We start from the raw sequence: 17856 nt of genomic DNA, 5'->3' as shown, positions 1-17856 counted from the left end.
CCTCCCCAGTGGACAAACCACAGTACCTGTCTTTCCTTTTGGATAAGGTTGAAAGGGCTCATTCATTCATTCATTTAAAGGAGAATTATTGGATGTCTTTGAAACTACTAGTACTTTGAAGAATACAAATCAGTTGCTGTTTTTGTTTTATTAAGTTAGCACACAAAGTGATGAGTTTCATTGTTACATATGTATGTGTGTATGAAATATATATGTATAGGCTTTATTATTATCTCCCCACTCACATCCCTCCTCCCTTTTGCTGGTCCCCTTCATCCCCCAGTCCCCACAAAGTGTCCTTCATTCTGCTTTCACATGCATACACCTCATTATCCTCTTGTCCCCTTAAACTTCCTCTCTTCCTTTCATGATCCTCTTTCTAATTGTGTGTGTGTGTGTGTGTGTGTGTGTGTGTGTGTGTGTGTGTGTGTGTAGAGTGGAGAGAGGGAGATAAAGGATCTTTATTAACTCCATATTCCAATTTTAAGCCAACAAGCTAGGTACTACTATCCTTCCTGGTATGCTGCCAAGATGTTTCTCTATGAATTGGAGTACTGGTTCCCTCAGTTGTAAGTATTGACAAGGGGACAAAGTCACATTAGATGCCTCCCTCACATTGACCTCAGGAGCTTGATTTAAGGACAAAGTGAGGCAACATTATAGTAGTCCACTGAGTCTCTTAGATTCAGGGCAATTCACTAGGGCCACCTTCAGTCATGAGAGCCTAGGGAGTCAAGTCTGCTTATTGAAAGAAACTCCTCAGGAAACCTCTTGCATTTTTGTCTTTGCCTCCACTATCACTAGCCATGTGACCTCGGCAAGTTGGGTTTTACTTCTCTCCCTACCCCCCATGGGATCCCAGAAAACACCCTTGGCAATGCAGATAGAGATGGAGAGGAGCTGTAGATCAAGACGGATTGGGAGCTGTGGTTAGAGATGGAGATGGAGAGGGAGCAGTGGGTGCAGATAGAGATAGAGACGGAGAGAGAAGTGGAAGTGGAGGTACTAATGGAGACAGGCATGCAGATGCAGTGAGAGGTGGAAAGTGGTCTTTGGGATCCTACCTGAGGTGGTGTGGGGAGGAAAATCAAACATGTAAAGGTCATAAGTCTAGTGGTGGTAGAGGTAGTTGTAACCTCCCTACACAGCTCTCCCTTATATCTCGAGAAGTTTCTCTCTGCCATTCCTGCGACTGGCACTTCATTCATATTCTTTGAGTCACTTCATCCTTCGGCCCTGAAGGTATCATGACTTCCATTTTTACACAGAGGGGTCCCAAGGTCCAATACATTCAGCAAAGATCTGGCTTGTATGGCAGGCAGCTCCAGTCTCATCCCAAACCCAGCTATGCTCCAGAGTGGGCTCCTATGTGGGCAAGGTAAAATTTTTCAGAGGTACTTCTATTTAACAGATTTGTTACATTTCCTGGAGCAGGTAACACTTTCCTTATCTTATTTGTTGGATGTGTATCAGGAAGATAACTGCTAGAGAAAGCAGGGATGCTAGCTGGAAGATGCCCCTTCCGTGATGTGATTTGTGGAGCTGTGAGGATTTCCCAAAATAGGAAATGTCCTTCATTCACCAGTAACACCTAAAATTCCATTTTTTTTAAAGACGGGGTCTCACTCTCTATCCCTGGCTGGCCTGGAACTCACTATATAGACCAGACTGGCTTTGAACTTAGAGAAATCTACATACATTAGCTTCCTTAGTGCTGGAATTAAAGCCATATGCTACCACACCCAGCTCCACAATTTTTTAAATAGCTAAGTATCCACATATATCATACCACTTCCCAGACATTCACCAAAGATAAGAAGAATCATACACTCATACATACACTTATATCTGAATGCTCAAAGAAGCTTTCCTTATTCCAAGACTGGAAATAATCCAAGTGTCTATCAGCAACTGAATAGCTAACTAGTCGTGCCATATCAATATTTTTCAGAAATAAAAAAAGAAATTGATAAATGTCTCAACATGGATGAATTCCAAAAACATTAAACAAAAGATCTAGTTGCATAAGGGTACATGCTCTGTGATGGGCGCTTTGCTGAAGCTCGAACAGGTGAAGCTAATCTATGCTGGTGGAGGACAGTTTGGGCTGGAAAGTAGAAAAGAGAACTTTCTAGAGAGGTGGATGTTTTCCATATCTTATTGGGAAAATGATTACATGGGTGTACCGACTTGCCAAAATCCATCACAATGAACAATTAAAATGGCTGCATTTTGTTATGTGTGATTTATACATCTCTAAAACTGATTTTTTAAAATAGATCGCAAACATAATAGAGAAGGCATTCATAGCAAGACTGTGCGTACATGCCATTGGGAACCCACTTGTGTTTTCAGGGAAAGGAAGGCCTCAAATTTTTCTTCTTTCTCAAGTGTGCATACACTTACTGAACTCAAGCACGAAGGAAATAAAGCAAACATCCCAAATAACCACTCTTAGCTGCTTATCTAGCAGATAGCTTGTTTACTAGAATTCTGCCTCCCTTGGGGGTTAAATTCTTAAGGAAAAAATTCCAAAATAGAATACTAACCGATCTTGCAGTGTGAATGGTAAAGAAGGACTAAGGGTCAGTTCTAACCCTGAAGAATCACCAGTTTACCTTGCCTGCTTTGCTAGGAAGATGGTGGAAAAGCCACACAATCCCTCATATATCTTATGCAGGTGATTTAATGCAGGTTTGAAATTACAATCCTGTCATGCTTGTTTAAAGTACCACAATGCAGTGAAATCCTATTATCTGTCATATATTAACTGTGCTGACAGATGCAGATGGAACTGTGGACAACAGCAGACATACCTTACTCCCTTGAGAACCAGGGAGCTTGGAAAATTCTGTCTCAGCAAATGTTTCCATGAGCAATCATCTCAGGCTCCAGATGCAAGCTGGGATGCAGTGGGTTGTATTAAGCAGCACCTGGTAGAGGGAAGCGTGTGAGTATGTCTGGGTGTGCACGTGCACGTACCAGCAAGAGCTGGGGCAGCAGTTTGTGAGATATTTCAGAAACCAGCAACAGTAGCAGCAGCAGCAGCAGCAGCAGCAGCAGCAGCAGCAGCAGCAGCAGCAGCAGCAGCAGCGCTTGGGAAGTTGAATTGCTGAAACCTGTGAAGCAATCCAAGCACAAAGCTTTCAGTTTCTAATTCTGTACCTGTTTCCAACACCTTGCAAAGAGTCAATCTGTGCAGAAACTCACACTCTTGGTATTTCTCCTATTCAGTTCTAGTAGGGTACAGGAACAGCAGGGCTCTGAACCATTTATTTCTTTGAGAAGACCCTTTATCATCATCAGTGTTCTCACAAACACTCAGGAATTTTCAGAGTCCACATTCAAAAATATTCAATTAAAAGAAAAAATACTCATCTGGGTTGATAACTCTCCCTCCTATAGCCTAAGACAACATAACCAAAAAAGGTAACAACCAGGCACGAGAAGTCCTCTTTCTATCTGTTGGTCAGGGCTATTCAAGAGACTCTTAAAACAAATAGACTATGATTATTGCCCTTAGTTACTTCAAAGATGTGACAGACACATCCCCATTGCTGAAGACACCATGCACTTCAGAAGCAGGGCCCAGAGGACTCAGAGCTGGAACTGACTTAAATGCCTCTTTCCCAGGGAACTAGCTTTCATGGAAGCAGAAGGTGCTGTGCAATATTTCAAATGAAGGAAGCAACCAACACTTTGCCCAGCAATGATGCCTATGAACCACAACAATGACCAACAGAGCATGATAACCCTAAGGATACAGACCATAGCAGCCTGCATACTTTGGTGGTAAGCCTTCTACCTGGACTCCAGACTTGCTTAACAGGAGGGCTCAAGCCTGGCACTGGAAACCTAGCCAACTACTCATGGCCAGTTAAGTTTTGCATCTTGAAGGAGAACCTGCCACCTCTACTTTATTAAATCAACGGAATCCCCAATCTAAATATTTATTCTTATGTGTACATATAAGTGTAGTTCTCACTTCTCATCATCATTTTGTCTCCTAGTAACGTCAGAAGCTACACCAATATTTGTCTCTGTTATGCCTAAACGTGAGTTGACAACAACAACAATAGACATGCCCAAGTGGATAGGGGAAAGCCTGTGAAGTTTCAACCCTACATAAAGAACTACAAGCAACTAAGGGATGCTGGAAGTGAGATAAATAGTGTTCCCCAGGGAAGAGTATGTCAATTGGTTGTCCAATACCAAATGGTCAGCCCTGAATACAAATAAGAGACAAATAGCATTACACAGACCGAGGAGGTTATAGTTCAGAATATATATGTACATATATGTAAATATAGGAATGTGACAACTATTAATGGAAAAAAAGAGGCCATTAATTTGAAAGAAAGCAAGGAAGAGTATCTGGGATGGTTTGGAGGGAAGAAAAGGAAGGAAAACATGATTCAAGTATAATCTCAAATATAAAATAAAAGCCTCAGTCATTTTCTGACTGTGGTTTTTCAACATCTGTTTATGAAGCATCTACTTCATGCTAGATCCTGATTATATAGCCAGAAACAAGACAAAATCCACATCTCTTCAAGAAGCTATATTTTAAATAATTAATGAATATTTAAATTACATAACATGTCTAATAATTCAGTGGGAGAAATGTAATGCAGGGAGAGGCACAGTCTGAGTGAAAAGAATGCAGTTGAGCATTTCTTGGCATCCACAATAGTGTTGGGGCTTGGTGTCTGTATATGGGATGAATGCCCCGGTGGGACAGTCTCTGAATGGCCTTTCCTTCAGTCTCTGCTCTACACTTTGTCTCCATATTTGCTCCCATGAGTATTTTGCTCCCCTTTCTAAGAAGGACTGAAGCACCCACACATTGGTCTTTCTTCTTCTTGAGGTTCATGTGGTCTGTGAATTGTATCTTGGGTATTTGGAGCTTTTGAGTGAATATCTACTCATTAGTGAGTGCAACCCCATAGGAAGAACAATTATCAACCAACCAGACCCCCCAGAGCTCCCAGGGACTAAGCCACCAAACAAGGAGAATACATGGCTCCGCCTGCATATGTAGCAGAGGATGACCTTGTCATGTATCAATGGGAGGGAGGAGAGTGTAGGGAAATCGAGGGCAGGGAGGAGGGAGTGGGTGGCTGGGTGGAGGAACACCCTCGTAGAAGCAGATGGAGGGGGGTGGGATAGGAGGTTTCTGGGAGGGAAATACCAGGAAAGGGGATAACATTTGAAATGTAAATAAAGAAAATATCCCATAAAAAAAAGAATGCAGTTGAGCAAAGGCTTAAAGACATGGAAGGAGTCATCTGTATAATATCTGGGAAGTGGGACGCAGGGAGTGAGACCAGCCAGTGCAAAGGCTATGGAAAAGGAATGTGCTGGAGTAGTAGAGAAGCATAAAAGGTCAAAAATCCCAGTACTAACTCAGCAAGAGCAGCCACAACTATGAGGGTCAGATTGTCAAGGCCATTGTAGGCGGTCATAAGATTTGGGCTTTGACTTGAGTGAGGTGGAAGTTTTGAGTAGAAAAAGGAACTGTTCTGACTCAGATTTCCAGTGTGTCTCTGGCTTCTATGCTGAGAACATGCTGTCCTGCAGGGTCAGAAGCAGGAAAACTAGTTTGGAACATTTTGAATTTTCAGGCATTCAGTAGATGTTCAACTGAACTGCCGCATGGGGATTTGAAGGTACAAATCTGGCTGGAAGATACTGACACATATATGATGACTAAGGCCCTGAGAAAGGATTGAATTATTACAAAGGTTGTGATTGGAAAGAACAGTAGCCAGAGAACACACACCTAGTTTTCTCTGACATTAAACGGTTAAGATGTTCTCTTGAATAAAAAAAAATCTCTTCAGTCATTTTTTTTCTTGTAAAATAATGTCCAGATTGAAACCACACTAAATTATCTTAAGATGACAGTAATCATGGTGATAACTGACAGTGGTGTCATTTATTTTTATCTTTACACCTGCCTAGTCCACAGAAAATAAAGAAAATGAGGAAATGGCAGCATAGAAATGCTTAGGAATCCAAACCTGGTATTTGCGGATAGAAGGATTTATGCTTATACCAGGGTTAATTTTTTATTCTTTCCATTTTGCTTGCTGAGGACCTCTACCAGTGTCATCAACAGGGGCCAGCAGAGTAGGACCAATGGTGACAGTAAAGTAGTTCTTATTTCTGATATTCCTAATACCCTAGTTTTTTTTCTCTAGAGATGCTAGCACATCTGTCCTCCTACATTACTGTGTCATTTACCATCCTGAAAAGTTCTTAATAATTTTTTGTCAGTCCCCTTCAAGCTAAATATTTGCATTCCAAAGACTTTGAAAATTGAACTAATAAATAGAGCACTGCCTAGGTCCCAGGCAGAATACTGGGTGGTTCATACCCAGAGCAGTTCTGATGTATACTACAAAGGCATTAAAAGTTAAACTCCTTTAGGAATGATACCCAAAGATTGTAGATGGTATCTTCCAGCCTGAACTTAACTAGATAAGGTGTCTTTTAAAGTAAAACTATCATTATCACTCTAATACTCTAATAGTGTAGTACATAAAAAATGTCCAGAGTAGAAACCCAAGTTACTCATCATACAAATGACCATTAAAATGTCAACATGCAGGGGGCTGGAGAGATGGTTGAAAGTACTGACTGCTCTTCCAGAGGTCCTGAGTTCAATTTCCAGCAATCACATGGTGGCTAACAACCATCTGTAATGGAATCCAATGGCCTTTTCTGGTGTGCCTGAAGACAGCAACAGTATACTCACATATATAAAATAAATAAACTTTTTTTAAAAAGTTTATAAAGTTTTTCAACATGCACAGGAAGAGACAAAAAAAGCAATAATAGGTGAGGGCATTTGTTGGAATGATCTGACAAATACTTTGGAAAAAACAAAGTTCAAACAATCACAAACACTCCTGCAATAGATTTCAAGTGGAGAATCCAATTAAAGATCTGGGAAAGTTTTGTTTTGCTTTTGAGATAAGGTATTCTGTGTTTGAGGTTGGCCTAAAACTGGTGATTGTAATCAAATCTGGCATGGACCATACCAGTGTGTGTCAGACTCTCAAGTGCTGGGATGTGGTTCCAAGACACATCTCACCACACCCAGCAGTCAATAGAAGATCTTCAACTGAACAGTAAAAGAATTTTAACATTCAAGAAATTGACCTAATATATATGATAAAAGGTCTGTAAATGTGAAGATACCAACTACCAATCTGAATAACAGGCTTTTAAAAGATGAATAGGATTTAGGAATCTAGGGGATTTAATATTCAAGACATCAGATCCCCATAGAAGAGAAAAGGTATAGTGTTTAAAATAGCTTGAAACAATAATATCTGAAAACTTTCTGTATTAGCTAGCTTTCTGTCACCATAACAAACTATATAAGATAATTAAAATAAGAAAAGGAATCTGGATCTTGTGTCACAGTCCTGTGATCCCACTTACTTGGGAAGATAAGGTAAGAGGATCAAAATCTAAAGATCTATTTAGTATACAGAGGAAGGTGAAAGCCTGCCTAGGCAACTTAATGAGATAAATGCTAAATAAAGTAAAATATTTTACAAGTGAACTTGGGATATAGATATGTAGTAGAATACTTGTCTGGCATGCTCAAAGCTTAAGGTTCAATTCCAAATAACAAAATAAATAAATGGATGGATAGATAGAAAGACAGGAGATAGATGGGTAGGTAGATAGATAGATAGATAGATAGATAGATAGATGATAGATATACAGATAGATTGATTGGTAGAAGAGAACCAGGAAAGGTTTGTTTGAGCTCACCACCCACAATGGACTGGGCCCACCCACATCAATTATTAATCAAGAAAACAATCCATAGACTTGCCTACAGGCCCATCTATTGTAGACATTTTCTTAGATGAGATTTCCTCTTCTTAGTGATGCCTAGATTTGTATCAAGTTGGTACCAAAAAAATACAAAAACAAAACCAAAACAAACAAACAAAAAAAACAAAAACCAAAAAACCAGCACAGTACTGATTTAAAAAAAATGTCAGCATAATCATAAATGTACAAAAATACATTTTATGAATGAGAGAAGAAAAATAAAGGCATCCCTTCATTGTCAGAAAATATAAAGAAGTAGAATGTATCTAAAATAATTGCTATGGAAATCTCCTAAACAAAATGAAGTGCTAGTAGGAGAAAATAAATGAAGACCAGTGGAAATAAGTTTATATCTCAGAGAAGGTATTCTTCTATTTTGAGATGTTTACACTATGTTTCACAATAGAAAGAAAACAACAATTGTATCAGTTTATCTTCTAGAGTTTTAAGTATAAATAGATGTGCTGTGTATGACAAATACAACACAAAAGTGGAATTTGTACAGGACTGAAAAAAACAGGTAGCATTTCTACTTTTTAATTAAACTGGAATTTTTATATTCTGAGTTGATGGTCAAACATTCAGTATGTATTTTATAATCATTAGAGCAATCACTAAAATAATTTCATGATATAAAGTAAAAAGATTACAAAAGATAATATTAAATTCTTAAAGATGTTCAAATAATGATTGAACAGTGTGTTATCATGAATTTAATAATAAAAAGAAAATAAGCAGAATTAAAGTTTGGGGCCTGAGAGATGGCTCAGAAGAGCACTGGCTGTTCTTCCAGGGGTCCTGAGTTCAAGTCCCAGTAGATGGGATCTGATGCCCTCTTCTGGTACACAGTGTACATGCAGGCACAGGTCTCTATACATAATAAATAAATCGGTTTTTTTAGACTGGAGTTTAATTCATAGTAATATATCATATATCATGTTCTTAATTTTGAAAAATTTACCTGGTAATATAAGATCTAATATTGGGGAAAGCTGAGGTGTATGTAGTAATATATTTTATTATCAATTAAATTTTTTATTAACTGACATTATCCAAAAATGAAAAATGTACTTAGACACATTTCAGGTAACCCAAAATTAGGCCAAAAAGCTGGAGCAGAAGAATTTTTAAAATGTAAGAATTAAGTAAAAAGCAAATGTTAAAATGGGGAAGTATTCCAAACATGTCAATAATTACTTTAAATGGTCTAAACACATTTATAAAAATAATGATGTGCAGAATATGTTAATATAAGAATATGGCCCATCAATAAGCTGTCAACAAGAAACTCATTTCAAATATAATGATGTAGATAGGTTAAAAGTGAAAGAGGATAAAAGTGGGACTCAACATGCACTCATCAAAGGAAAATGAGCATGACTTCACTAATATCAGACAAAGAAGATGCTAGAGCAGCAAAAATCACCGAATATCAAGCAGGACACTAAATGCCAGCAAGAGGATCAATTCACCAGGAAGATTCAAGAATGTTGAGTATACTTGTATTTAACACAAGAACTTCTTGGACATAAACAAGAAAAAATGACATAATTGAAAAGAGAAATAAATAAGCTGACAATTTTAGTCAGGAACTTTCCAACATTTCTTTCTCTGCAATAGAAATGGTAGGCAGAAACGCATGAAATTCAAGAAGAACGAAGACCAAAGTGTGGACACTTTACCCTTTCTTAGAAATGGGAACAAAACACCCATAGAAGGAGTTACAGAGACAAAATTTGGAGCTGTGACGAAAGGATGGACCATCTAGTGACTGCCATATGCAGGGATCCATCCCATAATCAGCTTCCAAATGCTGACACCATTGCATACACTAGCAAGATTTCGCTGAAAGGACCCAGTTATAGCTCTCTCTTGTGAGACTATGCCGGGGCCTAGCAAACACAGAAGTGGATGATCACAGTCAGCTATTGGATGGGTCACACGGCCCCTAATGGAGGAGCTAGAGAAATTACCCAAGGAGCTATAGGGAACTGCAACCCTATAGGTGGAACAACAATATGCACTAACCAGTACCCGGGAGCTCTTGTCTTTATAGCTGCATATGTATCAAAAGATGGCCTAGTCGGCCATCACTGCAAAGAGAGGCCCATTGGACTTGCAAACTTTATATGCCCCAGTACAGGGGAATGCCAGGGCCAAAAAGGGGGAGTGGGTGGGTAGGGGATTGGGGGGGTGGGTATGGGGGACCTTTGGGATAGCATTGAAAATGTAAATGAGGAAAATACCTAATTAAAAAAAAAGAAAAGAAAAAGAAAGGAAATAGCTTAGGAGACTTGAAAGCAATAAAGAAATAGGATCAACCATTAAAAAAAGAAGAAGAAATGGTAGGCAGACCGTTAACCAGTATATATATATAAAAGGACCATTCAACAAGGAGATTTTGCCCAGAACTGAAAATTCAGGTAACTAATCAGTGTCAATGAAACCATAGTTGCTGGAGGAGACTCTACAACCACTAATGTACGATACCAGCATATTCCCTAACACCAATCTATGAGGAAACTTCTTTTTGCAACATACAGGGACCATTACAGAAAATCACAACCAATCAATATGCAAAATTGTGGAGCCCAGGCCCAGTGGATCCATCTATAAAACCCGTTCCCATAACTAACATTGCAGAACATTGCAGAAGAGGGTGTGGAAAGATTGTAAGAGCCAAAGGATTAGCGACTTTGCTGTAAGATTGTGTTTCCTAGTAACATCAGAATCTATACACATGAAGTCTCACCAACATAATTGCCCACACATGAGCTGAGCAAGGACACCAACTAACATGTCAAAGTGCATGGGGAAAGGCCCTCAAGCTCTCAGCCCAACACAAAGAGCTATAGGCAACTAAAGAAAGCAGGAAACAGGAAAGAGAGCCTTCTCCAAGATCATGCCTGAAAACATAGATACATGTAATATTATATGAACACAATGGGTTATATTTGGGAATACATATGCATATACAAATACATATGCAAACAGTAACAATTGATCCAAAACGAGGTCATGAATTTGAAGGAGAATGAAAAGTTGGAGGCAGGACAGGGAAGGGAAAAATATTGCAACTAAAATACAACCTCAAAACCAAGCAACCAACCAATGAAACAAGCAAACAGAAGGAAACAAATAATAACATCAATCAAATGGCATTTAAAGACTATTTTATCCAGCAACAGCAAACTTTGAGGTGACTATGATAGTCACAACAATAGAAAGCATACAACAAATCTTAACAACTTAGAAAAATTTTAATGATGCAGCAGGTACTCATAAGCCACATGGAATCAAACTAGAAACTAGCATTAGAAAATCAAAAGCAAAAGATCCAAACACTAGGAAGACTCTACTATTAAACCATACATTTAAACAATCCATGGATCAAAGGAAAAATACAAGAGAAAATTTTAAAATACTTGAACTGAACAACAACAACAAAAAAAACCCACAGCTTGAAATTTATGCTAAGTATATATCAACAGTGTTTAAAGGGAAATTCAGAGTTTTTAGTATTTATAGTAAATGAGAAAAATGCTGCAAGTAATAGCGAATAATGTCTATCAAAGTAAGTTACAAAACAAGAACAAAATCAACTCCAGTTAAGCACAGGAAATGAAACAATAAAAAATGGGAACCAATGAAATATAAGCTAAATAACAGAAAACAATCAATGGAACAAAAATAGGTACTTTGAAAAGGTCAATAAAATTGATAAATTTTTATTGAGAATAGAGAGAGACCACAAATAATCAGTATCAGGAAAAGGGAATACTACTACAGATCTAACAAACACTAGAAAGATAATAAGGAAATGATATGGAAAACTCTATGGAAAAGAATTTGGAAAGCTACATGAAATGGACCAAGTCCTTATAAGTCACACATAAGAAAAACTAAGATGAAGTAAATAACCTGAATTTTTTTCAGTTACCAAACTAATTACATTTCAGTTCAAAACCTTCCATAAATTAAATCTTCATGCATGCCCAGATGATAAATTCTGCCTAATACTTAAAGAAATGTCATCAGTTATTTACAAAAAATAATCTGTTCTAGAAAACAGAAGACGGAGCTCTTCTCAGCTCCTTTCCTGAGGTCTGCAACATTTCCCTGTTACTAAAACCAGACAAAATGGTCACAAGAAAGAAGACTACGCACTAATATCTCTCATGAACATACATAAAGTCCAAAATGGAACGTTAGAAAGTTGAATACATCAATTAATGAACAAAGTGGGGTATATCCCAGATATGCAAAACTCAATATTGGCATTTTAAGTGAAGAAAAAGACAAGAGTACCTAATCTTTTTTTTTTTTTTTTGGCCAACTGATGTCTGAGAGGCAAATGATAAAATCCAATGTCCATTCATGATTTAAAAAAACAAAACAAAACATCCTTAGTATACTCAAAATAGATGACACTTCCTCAACCTAATAAACTACATGTACAAAAGCTTACTGTTAACATCATAGTCAATAGCAAAAACTGGGACATTTTCTCCCTATGATGAGAACAAAGGAAGGATGATCAAAATTTTCCCTCTAATTTGGCACTAGTGAATTGAACCCTTTATTCAAGAAAAAGAAATAAAGTGCATTTAGATTGGAAAGGAAGAGATAAAACTGTCCCCTCATATACTATGTTTGTCTACATAAGTGGATGCTAAAGAATCTATAAAATAAAGGCAGCATCAAATTTACTCACACAACCAGTATGTGAGTTCAGCAAGTTTGCAGATAAAAGTTAAGCATACAAAACTCAAAGCAATTTAAAAGACCAACACACTTCACAATAGTTCCCAAAGAGTCAACCACTTAGTGGTAAAAAAAAATGTGTAAAGGCTCTATACAATAAAAACTACATAACAGAGCAGGGGAAAATAGAAGCCGTCTTTGTAAAAGTTGAGAAAAGTGGGTTCTTATGGCAAAGTGATACACCTTATGTGGTGGTTTGAATAGGAGTGGCCCCAGTAGGCCCATAGAGAGTGGCACTATTCAGAGATGTGGCCTTGTTGAAAGAAGTGTGTCACAGTGGAGTCAGGCTTTGAGGTTTCAAGCTACACCCAGTGTGACACACAGTCCCTTTCTGCTGACTTCAGATCAAGATGTAGAACTCTCAGCACATCCTCCAGCACCATATATGCCTGGACGCTGCCATGCTTCCTGCCATGATGATAATGGGCTAAACCTCTGAACTGTAAGCCAGCCCCAATTAAATGTTGTCTCTTCATGTCAATTAAAAACCTCAGCTAAGACACCATGGTCATGGATTGTTGCAGTTCAACACAATAAACTCTTGCCAAAATGATTTATAGGTGTAACGTGGTAACCAATCAAGAAGCCAGGAGGATTTATGTGCATGTCGACAAGTGGTTTCTACAATTTATATGGAAAGGCAAAAGCATCAGAAGAGCTAAAACACATGTGAAAAATAATAAAGAATAAGTAAAACACATTACTTGATTTTTAAGACTTACTCTGTAGCTGGGAGGCCCTATCCCTAGATGAGGGGTTATAGGCAGTTAATGACTCCTGGAGAGAGGGTGTCATTTTTCCTCAGTGGTGTGGCCACTGGTACACTTGCCATGATCCAATAAATAACCTCATAACATGCGCATGCAGGCAGCTCTAATTAAACTCAATAGGTTACAAATAATGATAATAATAATAACAATAGACATGAATGTAGGAGGGGAAGGCCTTACTGAGATGACGCATGCGTGAGGCAGTAGAAGGAAAATAAAGGAGTGGAGACAATTTTTGTGTATTTGGGTGCATGTGTGTGAAATTGTCAAAGAAGAAATTAAAATTGTTTTGCTTTTTATTTTTTCCAAGAAGATGTGTTGGATAGTAGTGGCACACACCTTTAATCCTAGCACTAAGGAGTCAGGTGGATCTCTGAATTTGAGGCCAGCCTTGTCTACAGAGTGAGTTCCAAAAAAAAAAAAAAAAAAAAAAAAAAAAAGCCAATGCTACACAGAGAAACCCTGTCTCAGGAAAAAAAAAAAAAGATTTAACTCTGTAGCTTCAGAGATGGAAAGCTGTAAATGTTAGGTCTGGTTCTACATTTTGGCCCCATGCTCTAAGAAATTAGACTCAGATTCAAAATATATTTACAAATACTTTAGCCATATAGCTAGACTCTTTTCTGACTGGATATAACTTGAAATATTCCATTTATCTTTACTTACATTCTGCCACCTGCCTGGTTACCTGTGCTTAAGTACCATGCATCTGTCTCCTTACATCTTTGCAGGTGAATCTCCCCATCGTCTGGCTCCACCCCTGGATTCTTTCTGCCTCCCAGATGTCCCACACCTCATTTCCTATAGGCCATAGGTTTTTAATTGACAGGTCATGCATCCATACAATATACAAGATATTCTCTCTACAGAAAGCAAAGGAATATAGAGACAGACCAATGGGGAAAGCACCTAGAAATAAACTTAGTAGCACAGGCAACTGATTTTTGATGAGGTTTCAAGGAGTGAGCACTGCTCCTGCTTGGCATTGGTGCTCCATGGGCTCTTCAGCTCTTTTGTTGTGAAGTCTGGGAAGGAGGTAACTCTCCCCCACTGGCCATTTAGAATCCCTGGCCTTCTGGGTTCAGCCAACAGAGAGGAGCAGACTCCGATAGACTCACCCACGCAATATGGTTTCATATCACTAATGGTCAGGTCTCCTTTTCTTGATCCGTCGAAAAGTGAAAGTGGAGAACTGTGACTATGTTCTCCCAGAGCTGGTAGCACAACTTCAGCTTTTGGCTGTTGTCCTGACATGTATGGGAAATGTCCATAGGCTTTCCCTTATGATGCCTAGTCAGCATGGTGGTCATACAGGAAGGTCATAACGGCCAATGTAATACATTGCCTGCTCTACTTATTGCCTATAAGTTTTGCCCTTCCATTGACCAGGAACTGAACGAAATCAACAAAAGCAGCCAGGCACAATGGCAGACCAAGGCAAGAAGCCTCATGTGGTTACATGAGGTACTCATCAGCAGATGTCCTGAGTCTAGGATACTGGTCTTAACGCAACTGGTGGCTTGCACCTATTTCTAATAAATATGTATTTGGGGGCTAGAGTTGAAATGAGCTCAGTTGTATCCTCTTCTGAGTTCACATGTTGATGTTCTGATCTCCTGCCCTGGCTAGTGTTTATGGCAACTTGACACAAGCTAGAGACATTTGGGAAGAAAGAATCCCAATTGAGAAAACGCCCCAACCAGACAGGTATGTGCTTAAGCCTGTAGAGCATTGTCTTAATTACTAATTGACATGGGCGAGCCCAGCCCCAAACATTTTCCCTTCAGCAGTTGCTACCCCCAGTATCCTTCCAGCCTGCTTGCTCTCCTCTGCCCTACAGGGACAGCCATAGTTAATACTTGAGTGGCTGCCATGGATCCTGCTAAAAGGGACCTTCCCTCACTGTCAGCTGTAGGCTCCTAGCAGCCACGGGGGCAGAGCCTTCTCTTCTCCTCTGGAACCAGTCGCTTTCCTTTCCCCTGAGAGTACACCTGCCTGGCACTTCCTGCAATGGGGAAGGGAGCTGTTTTTAGCACGTGTACCCTTTCTTCTACTTCTTCTGTCTATCTTTCTCCCTAAATAAGCAAAGGCAGTTCCTTCAACACCAGGAGCAAAGAAGGAGGGGGCTGAGAAAAGAAAACCTCAGAGTGTTACACATACCAGTGGGCGTATTTTATGGAAAGCAGCCGACAATCAGTGTTTGCAGACGCCTTTTATTTTATATTATTTCCTCATCTGTTCAGCTTTCTTGGGCAAGAGCCAGAAAGTTAATATTCTCTGTCAAAGTCGGCCTTTTATCTGTCAGGTTCAAAATGAAACTGAGATGCTGGGGTTTGAAAGTGTCTCAAGCAACAAGCAAACCCACCTCAGCAGCACTGGCCCAAGGTCAGTAGCTGGGATACCACCCGCCCAACGGCAGTTCCTTCTGAGCAGCTTATAGTGGGGTTTTTGGTTAAAGGTGGCTGCGATTCTTTGACCAGAATGTGAGCCATTATGGGAATCTCTGGCTGGCCACAGCCCTTTGGTGTTAGAGAGCATCACCCTGGTGCCACCGGTCAGCCATGTTACTTCACAGGTCACCACAGATCATCCTAAGGGTGGCTGGCATCTGGGTTAGTCAAAGGAAGCTGTTGACAGAGCAGGCTTGGGGAGGCATTCTGGTGGGGCTAAGCCGTGTCTGAGACCTCACTGTGATTCTGATAGAACTTATTGATTAGTAGTCTGAACAGAATTGTAATGGTTTTATACCATGCTTCCAGGTTCTTTAGAGCAACACCTGCCCCCCCAAAATCAGATTCTATTTCTTCTCCCCTTCATTATGAATTGGTTTTCATGATTCAACCTGAGTATGAGTGTATACATACAACCGTGTATGTACTCTCTCCCTCTCCCTCTCCCTCTCCCTCTCCCTCTCCCTCTCCCTCTCCCTCTCCCTCTCCCTCTCCCTCTCCCTCTCCCTCTCCCTCTCCCTCTCCCTCTCCCTCTCCCTGTCCCTGTCCCTGTCCCTGTCCCTCTCCCTCTCCCTCTCCCTGTCCCTGTCCCTGTCCCTGTCCCTGTCCCTCTCCCTCTCCCTCTCCCTGTCCCTGTCCCTGTCCCTCTCCCTCTCCCTCTCCCTGTCCCTGTCCCTGTCCCTCTCCCTGTCCCTGTCCCTGTCCCTGTCCCTGTCCCTGTCCCTGTCCCTGTCCCTCTCCCTCTCCCTCTCCCTCTCCCTCTCCCTCTCCCTCTCTCTCTCTCTCTCTCTCTCTCTCTCTCTCTCTGTGTGTGTGTGTGTTGGGTTGGGAGATGTGCTTGTATTTGCCTGTGCAGCATATGGAGCCCAGAACGTAACCTCTGGAGTTTGTTCTCAGGCACCTGTCTGTCTACCTTGGTTTTTGAAACAGAGTCTCTCTTTCTCACTGCCCTGGAATTTCCAGATTACAGCTCACACTGACTACCAATGAGCTGCAGCAAGCCTCCTGTCTTTTCCTAGGCTTTTCCTCCTAGTGTTGGAATTACAAACACAAGTGACCATACCCGACTTTTTAAAAATGTGCTCTAGAGATACAATTCAGGCTCTCCTCTCCATTTCCCCCACCACAAATCACTTATAAAACGTAAGTAAAGTTAAAAAAAAGGTGTGTGTGTGTGTGTGTGTGGGTAGCATGTGATTTTCCAGGTTAGATTATCAAAGTAATATGGCCTCTACTGTGTTTCCTCTCTGGGGACACTCATCTCAGGAGCCTTGGGAGTCATGTGAGAATACCAGCTGTTCTCAGGATACCCTGCTGTGAAGCCAGGTGTGCTGGCGCACGCCTTTCATCCCAGCACTCGGGAGGCAGAGGCAGGCCGATTTCTGAGTTCAAGGCCAGCCTGCTCTACAAAGTGAGTTCCAGGACAGCCAGGGATACACAGAGAAACCCTGTCTCGACCCCCATTCCCCCCCCAAAAAAAAACCAAAAACCAAAAACAAACAAAAAAAAAAACAACAAAAAAAGATACCCTGTTGTGGGGCTGTGTGGAGAGACAGAGACCCAAGCCTCCTTTGTGGCAGCCCTAGCTGTTTGAGTCTTCTCGTTGGAGAGAAGGTATCCTAGATATGTGCCCCAACCTCCCGTCCTCTGAGGTCCTCTTATACAGTGTATAAGACTACAAGTAAAAGGCACATCACTGAGTTCAATCTTTTCAGAAATATAAGTGCTAATGATAAAAATTATTAACCCCATGCCACCTTTATATGTCTTGGGACTGTGTGTGTTATGAAGCTAGTACAATGAGTCCTCTGGTCTGATTTTGTATCCCACAAAACAACACGGGTAGTAAGTAGAACCTTTCTGCTATACAAATCAACCTTGGGCCATTTATCTCGGGTCAATAGGCCTGGAATCCGTCTGTTTCTCCACTCATGTTTCTTGCTTGACTCATTCAAACTTTCTGAACCTTGTTTTCGACGTATACAAAGTGGAGAGGATAAAATTCAGCTATATTC

Source organism: Mus musculus, chromosome X, assembly GCF_000001635.26.
Source record: "Mus musculus strain C57BL/6J chromosome X, GRCm38.p6 C57BL/6J".
NCBI classification, from domain to species: Eukaryota; Metazoa; Chordata; class Mammalia; order Rodentia; family Muridae; genus Mus; species Mus musculus.
This window is presented reverse-complemented; position numbering follows the sequence as displayed.